The sequence below is a fragment of the Ursus maritimus genome, unplaced genomic scaffold (genome assembly GCF_017311325.1).
Source record: "Ursus maritimus isolate PB19 unplaced genomic scaffold, ASM1731132v1 scaffold_30, whole genome shotgun sequence".
Lineage (NCBI taxonomy): Eukaryota > Metazoa > Chordata > Mammalia > Carnivora > Ursidae > Ursus > Ursus maritimus.
In genome coordinates, this window is record NW_024425564.1 from 11,903,625 (window position 1) to 11,910,046 (window position 6,422).

The following is a 6,422-nucleotide window of genomic DNA, read 5'->3' on the forward strand; positions in this document are numbered from 1 at the left end:
TTCTTTTTGATGGCTGAATGTTATTCAATTGTGTGTGAGTGTGTGTGTGTGTGTGACTTCTTTATCCATTCATCTGGTGATGGACATCTGGGCTATTTCTATATTTTGGCTCTTGTGTATATTGCTGCTATAAACATTGGGGTGCAGGTGCCCCTTTGAATCACTATGTTTGTATCTGTCGGATAAATATCTAGTAGTGCAATTGCTGGGTCCTAGGGTAGCTCTATTTTTAACATCTTGAGGAACCTCCATACTGTTTTCCAGAGTGACTGTACCAGTTTGCATTCCCACCAATACTGTAAGAGGGTTCTCCTTTCTCCACATCCTTGCCAACATTGTTCCACATCTGTTTTTTGGAGTTGTTCATTTTAACCATTCGGACTGGTGTGAGGTGGTATCACATTGTGGTTTTGATTTGTATTTCCCTGATGCCAAGTGATGTGGAGCATTTTTCATGTGTCTGTTAGCCATTTGGATGTCTTTGGAGAAAAGTCTGTTTATGTCTTCTTTGCATTTCTTGATTGGATTATTTGTTTTTTGGGTGTTGAGTTTGAGAAGTTCTTTATAGATTTTGGATACTAGCTATTTGTCTGATAAGACATTTGCAGATACTTCTCCCAATCTGTAGGTTGTCTTTTAGTTTTGTTGACTATTTCCTTTGCTGTGCAGAACCTTTTTATCTTTTTTTTTTTTTTTAAGATTTTTATTTATTTATTTGACAGAGATAGAGACAGCCAGTGAGAGAGGGAACACAAGCAGGGGGAGTGGGAGAGGAAGAAGCAGGCTCATAGCGGAGGAGCCTGATGTGGGGCTCGATCCCAGAACTCCGGGATCACGCCCTGAGCCGAAGGCAGACGCTTAACCGCTGTGCCACCCAGGCGCCCCAGAAGCTTTTTATCTTGAAGTCCCAATCGATCATTTTTGTTTTTGTTTCCCTTGCCTTTGTAGACGTGTCTAGCAAGAAGTTGCTGTAGCTGACGTCAAAGAGGTTGCTGCCTGTGTTCTCTAGGATTTTGATGGATTTCTGTTTCACATTTAGGTCTTTTATCCATTTTGAGTTTATTTTTGTGTATGATGTAAGAAAATGGTCCAGTTCCATTCTTCTGCATGAAAATTTCCCAACACTATTTATTGAAGAGACTTTTTCTCGTTGGATATTCTTTATCCTGCTTTGCCGAAGATTAATTGACCGTAGAGTTGAGGGTCTATTTCTGGGTTCTCTGTTGTGTTCCATTGATCTATGTGTCTGTTTTTGTGCCAGTACCATACTGTCTTGATGATTACAGCCTTCTAATACAGCTGGAAGCGCAGAATTGTGATGCCACCAGCTTTGGTTTTCTTTTTCAACATTCCCCTGGTGATTCGGTATCTTTTCTTGGTTCCATACAAATTTTAGGGTGGTTTATTCCAGGTCTGTGAAAAATGTTGATGCTATTTTGATAGGGATTGCATTGAATGTATAGATTGCTATAGGTAGCATTTTAACAGGATTTGTTCTTCCAGTCCATGAGAATGGAATGGTTTTCCACTTTGTGTCTTCCTTAGTTTCTTTCATTAGTGTTCTATAGTTTTCAGAGTACAGATCCTTTACCTCTTAGGTTATGTCGATTACCTGGTATCTTACGGGTTTTTGGTGCAATTGTAAATGGGATTGATTCCTTGATTTCTCTTATTTCTGTCTCATTGTTAGTGTATAGAAATGCAATTGATTTCTGTGCATTGATTTTATATCCTGCCATGCTGCTGAATTCCTATGTGAGTTCTAGTGTATTTTGGATGGAGTCTTCGGGTTTTTAGTATAGGGTATCATATCTGCAAAGAGTGAAAGTTTGACTTCTTTGCCTATTTGGATGCCTTTATTTCTTTTTGTTGTCTGATTGCTGAGGATAGGGCTTTTAGTACTATGTTGAACAACAGTGGTGAGAGTGGGCATCCCTGTCATGTTCCTCACCTTAGGGGAAAAGCTCTCAGTTTTTCCCCATTGAGGATGATATTTGCTGTGGGTTTTTTGGATATGGCTTTTATGATATTGAGGCTTGTTCCCCCTATCCCTACATTGGAGAGAGTTTTAATCAATAGTGGATGCTGTATTTTGTCAAATGCTTTTTCTGCATCTGTTGAGATGATCATATGGTTCTTGTTCTTTCTTTTATTAATGTGGTGTATCACATTGATTGATTTGTGGATGCTGAACCACTGTTGCAGCCCAGGAGTAAATCCTACTTGATTGTAGTGAATAATCCTTTTAATGTGCTATTGGATCCTACTGGCTAGTATCTTGAAGAGAATTTTGCATCCATGTTCATCATGGGTATTGGTCTCTAATTCTCCTTTTTGATAGCGTCTTTGGCTGGCTTTGGGATCAAGGTAATACTGGCCTCATTGAATGAGTTTGGACGTTTTTGTTCCACATCTGTTTTTTGGAACAGCTTCAGAAGAATAGGTATTCTTATTTAAATGTTTGGTAGAATTCCGCTGGGCCTGGACTTTTGTTTGTTGGGAGATTTTTGATTACTGCTTCAGTTTCTTTGATGGTTATGGGTCTGTTCAGGTTTTCCTTTTCTTCGTGTTTCAGTTTTGGTAGTTTATATGTTTCTAGGAATTTATCCGTTTATTCCAGATTGCCTAATTTGTTGGCAAATAATTGCTCATAATATGTTCTTATAATTGTATTTCTTTGGTTGGTTGTGATTTCCTCTCTTTCATGATTTTATTTGGGTCCTTTGTCTTTTCCTTTTGATAAGTCTGGCTAAGGATTTATTGTTCTTACTAATTCTTTCAAAGAATCAGTTCCTAGTTTCATTGATCTGTTATTTTGATTTCTATGTCATTGATTTCTGCTCTAATTTTTATTTCTCTGCTCTTGCTGGGATTAGGCTTTATTTGCTGTTCTTTCTCCAGCTCCTTTAGGTGTAAGGTTATGTTGTGTGTTTGAGACTTCTTGTTTCTTGAGAAAGGCGTGTATTACTATATACTTCCCTCTTAGGACTGCCTTTGCTGCATCCCACAGGTTTTGAACTGTTGTGTTTTCATTTTCTTTTATTTCCATTTGTTTTTTAAATTCTTCTTTAATTTCCTGGTTGACACATTTATTCTTCAGTAGGATGCTCTTTAACCTCCGTGTATTTGTGCTCCTTCCAGATTCCTCTTGCGATTGAGTTCAGGTTTTAAAGCAAGTGGTCTGAAGATATGCATGGTATAATCTCAGTCTTTTGATACTGGTTGATACCTGATGTGTGACCTAGTGTGTGATCTATTCTGGAGAATGTTCCATGTGCACTTGAGAAGAATGTGTATTCTGTTGCTTTAGGATGAAATACTCTGAATATAATCTTTGAAGTCCATTTGGTCCAGTGTGTCATTCAAAGCCCTTATTTCATTTTTGATCTTTTGCTTAGATGATCTGTCCATTGCTGGGAGTGGGGTTTGAAAGTCCCCTGTTATTACTGTATTATTATCAATGTGTTTCTGTAATTTTGTTATTAATTGGTTTATATATTTGGGTGCCCCAAGTTAGGCTTGTAAGTATTTATAATTGTTAGATCTTCTTGTTGGATAGACCCTTTTATTATGATATTGTGTCCTCCTTCATCTCTTATTACGCTCTTTGTTTTAAGGTCTAATTTGTCCAATACAAGGATTGCTACCCCTGCTTTCTTTTGATGTCCATTAGCATGATAAATGGTTCTCCACCCCCTCACTTTCAGTCTAGAGGTGTCTTGGGTCTAAAAATGAGTCTCTTGTAGACAGCATGTTGATGGGTCTTGTTTTTTATCCAATCCGATACCATGTGTCTTTTGATTGGAGCATTTAGTTCATTTACTTTCAGACTAATTATTGAAAGATAATTTAGTGGCATTTTATTACTTGTAAAGTCACTGTTACTGTAGATTATCTCTGTTCTTTTCTGGTCATTGTTACTTTTGGACTCTCTCTTTTTCCACTCAAGAAATCCCCTTTAATATTTCTTGCAGGGCTGTTTTAGTGTTCATGAATTCCTTTAGTTTTTTTTTTTTTTTTTTGTCCTGGAAACTATCTCTCCTTCTGTTATGAATGACAGCCTTGCTAGATAAAGTATTCTTGGCTGCATATTTTTCCCATTTAGCACAGTGAGTATATCATGCCAGTCCTTTCTGGCCTACCAGGTCTCTGTGGATGGGTCTTTTGTCCCGAGCTGCTTTCAGGATTTTCTCTGAAATTTGCGAGCTTTGCTATCATATGTGGAGGTGCTGATGTATTTTTATTGATTTTGAGGGGGGTTCTTTGGGCCTCCTAGACTTGATTGGCTGTTTCCTTGCCCAGATTAGGGAATTTCTTAGCCATAATCTGTTCATATAAACCTCTTGTCCCTCTCCTTTTCTTCTGAGAGGACTGTTATTCTAATACTGTTTTGCTTCATGGTATCGCTGATTTCTCGAATCCTTCCTTCATGAGCCAGTAGTTGTTTTTCTTTTTCTCAGCTTTCTTAATCTCCATCATTTTGTCTTCTATAACTGTCTCTCCTGCCTCATTTATCCTGGCCTTTAGGACCGCTGTTTTTTACTGTATCTCAGTAATAGTATTTTTAATTTCAGCCTGATTAGATTTTAGTTCTTCTATTTCTCCAGTAGGGGATTCTCTAATATCCTCTATGCTTTTCTAAACCCAGCTAATATCTTTATAATCGTTGTTTGAAAACTAGTTCTGATGTCTTACTTACAGTCATATTGATTAAATCCCTGGCAGTGAGTCCTGCCTCCTGTTCTTTCTTTTGGAGTGAGTTTCTCTGTCTCATCATTATGTCCAGAAGAGAATAGATGAGAGAGAGAAAAAATACTAAAATAGCAACAACACCACCAGAAAAATACAAACTAAACAAACTAGAAGAAAACAGAAAGAAAACAAAACAAAAAATCAAACAAGAAGTAAAACAGAACAGAACAATAAACTAGATCCTGGGTGTATTTTGGTCTGTTTGTTAAAAGAATCTAGATCCCAAAAGAGGAAAGAAAGAAAAACTTAACATATATACTAAAATAAAAAGAAAGGAAAGCAAAAATAAGAAACATATATAACATATAGATAAAAGTTAAAAAAGAATTAAAAAACAAGAATTGATAAATTAAGAAAATAGCTGGAAAAAAACCCCTGAGAAACTATAGAGTAATAAAAAAACCCACGAAGGCTATATACTGTTTTCCCCAAGAACTGAAGTTTTGTGGTTTTCTATGACCTATAAATTTGGTGTTAGCCGGTTGTTCCTGCTGGTTGGTCTTCTGGAGGAGGGGCCTGTGTCCTTGCCCTGGTGAAATTTTGCCCCCTTTGCCAGGGGGCCAGGCTCAGGGTAAGCAGCTCCGGATTGCGCTATATGCCACTGTTTTGTTCCCTGAAGGCTTTCAGCACCACTTGGGGGGATGAAAATGGCAGCACCCCAATATCTAGCCCCAGAGCTGAAAGTTCGTGCTGCCACTCTTCAGTGAGCACTCACAGAAAAGTAGTCAATCACTCTTGTCTCCCTGGTTTCTGTCCTGTGTTCATCCAGCCTGTGACTGAACTTTTTTATCTCGGGCACACGACCGAGTTTCCAGTCTCCTAACTTTATGGACTCCTGCAGTATGGACTCAGCCATTCCTCCCGGGTGAGGGAGGAGGGTCTTGCCAGGCTACTGCCTATTGCAAGGCCCCTGCTTGGAGAGTGGTTGCGCGATCGTGCAGCAGTTCATGGTTTATGGCAACGCGAGCAGAAAGCTGGCATCTAGACTCGCTGTTTCAGCCAGCTTCCCTGCGCTGATGCTCGGAAACTGTGCTGCACTCAGGCACCTCTGGCTTTTTCTGACCTCTGGTATCCTGTGACCACGTTGTCCCACCTGGAATCCACCACACTTCGCCACCTGAGCAGCTTTAAGCCAGGGACGCCTCCAAGTGCAGCAGACTTCTAAAACTTACGATTTTGCACTTCGCTGCTTTTACTACTTTCCGGTAGACACCTTAAGCTCCCTCCTCTCCCTGGTTTATCGCCCGATATATCGCCCTGGATTCGCTTCTCTGCACTGCCTACCTTGCAAAAAGTGGTTGTTTTTTCTATTTGTAGAATTGCAGTAATTCTTTTCTCAGATCTCCAGTTGATTTCGTAGGTGTTCAGAATGATTTGATAACTACCTTGCTGAATTCCAGGGACCAGACGAAATTAGGATCCCCTGCTCCTCCGCCATCTCAAATCCTACTGACCCGTTTATTCTTTAGTAGGATGCTCTTTATCATCCATGTATTTGTGGTCCTTCCAAATTTTTTCTTTTTTTTCCAAAGATTTTATTTATTTATTCGACAGAGATAGAGACAGCCAGCGAGAGAGGGAACGCAAGCAGGGGGAGTGGGAGAGGAAGAAGCAGACTCACAGCGGAGGAGCCTGATGTGGGGCTCGATCCCATAACGCTGGGATCACTC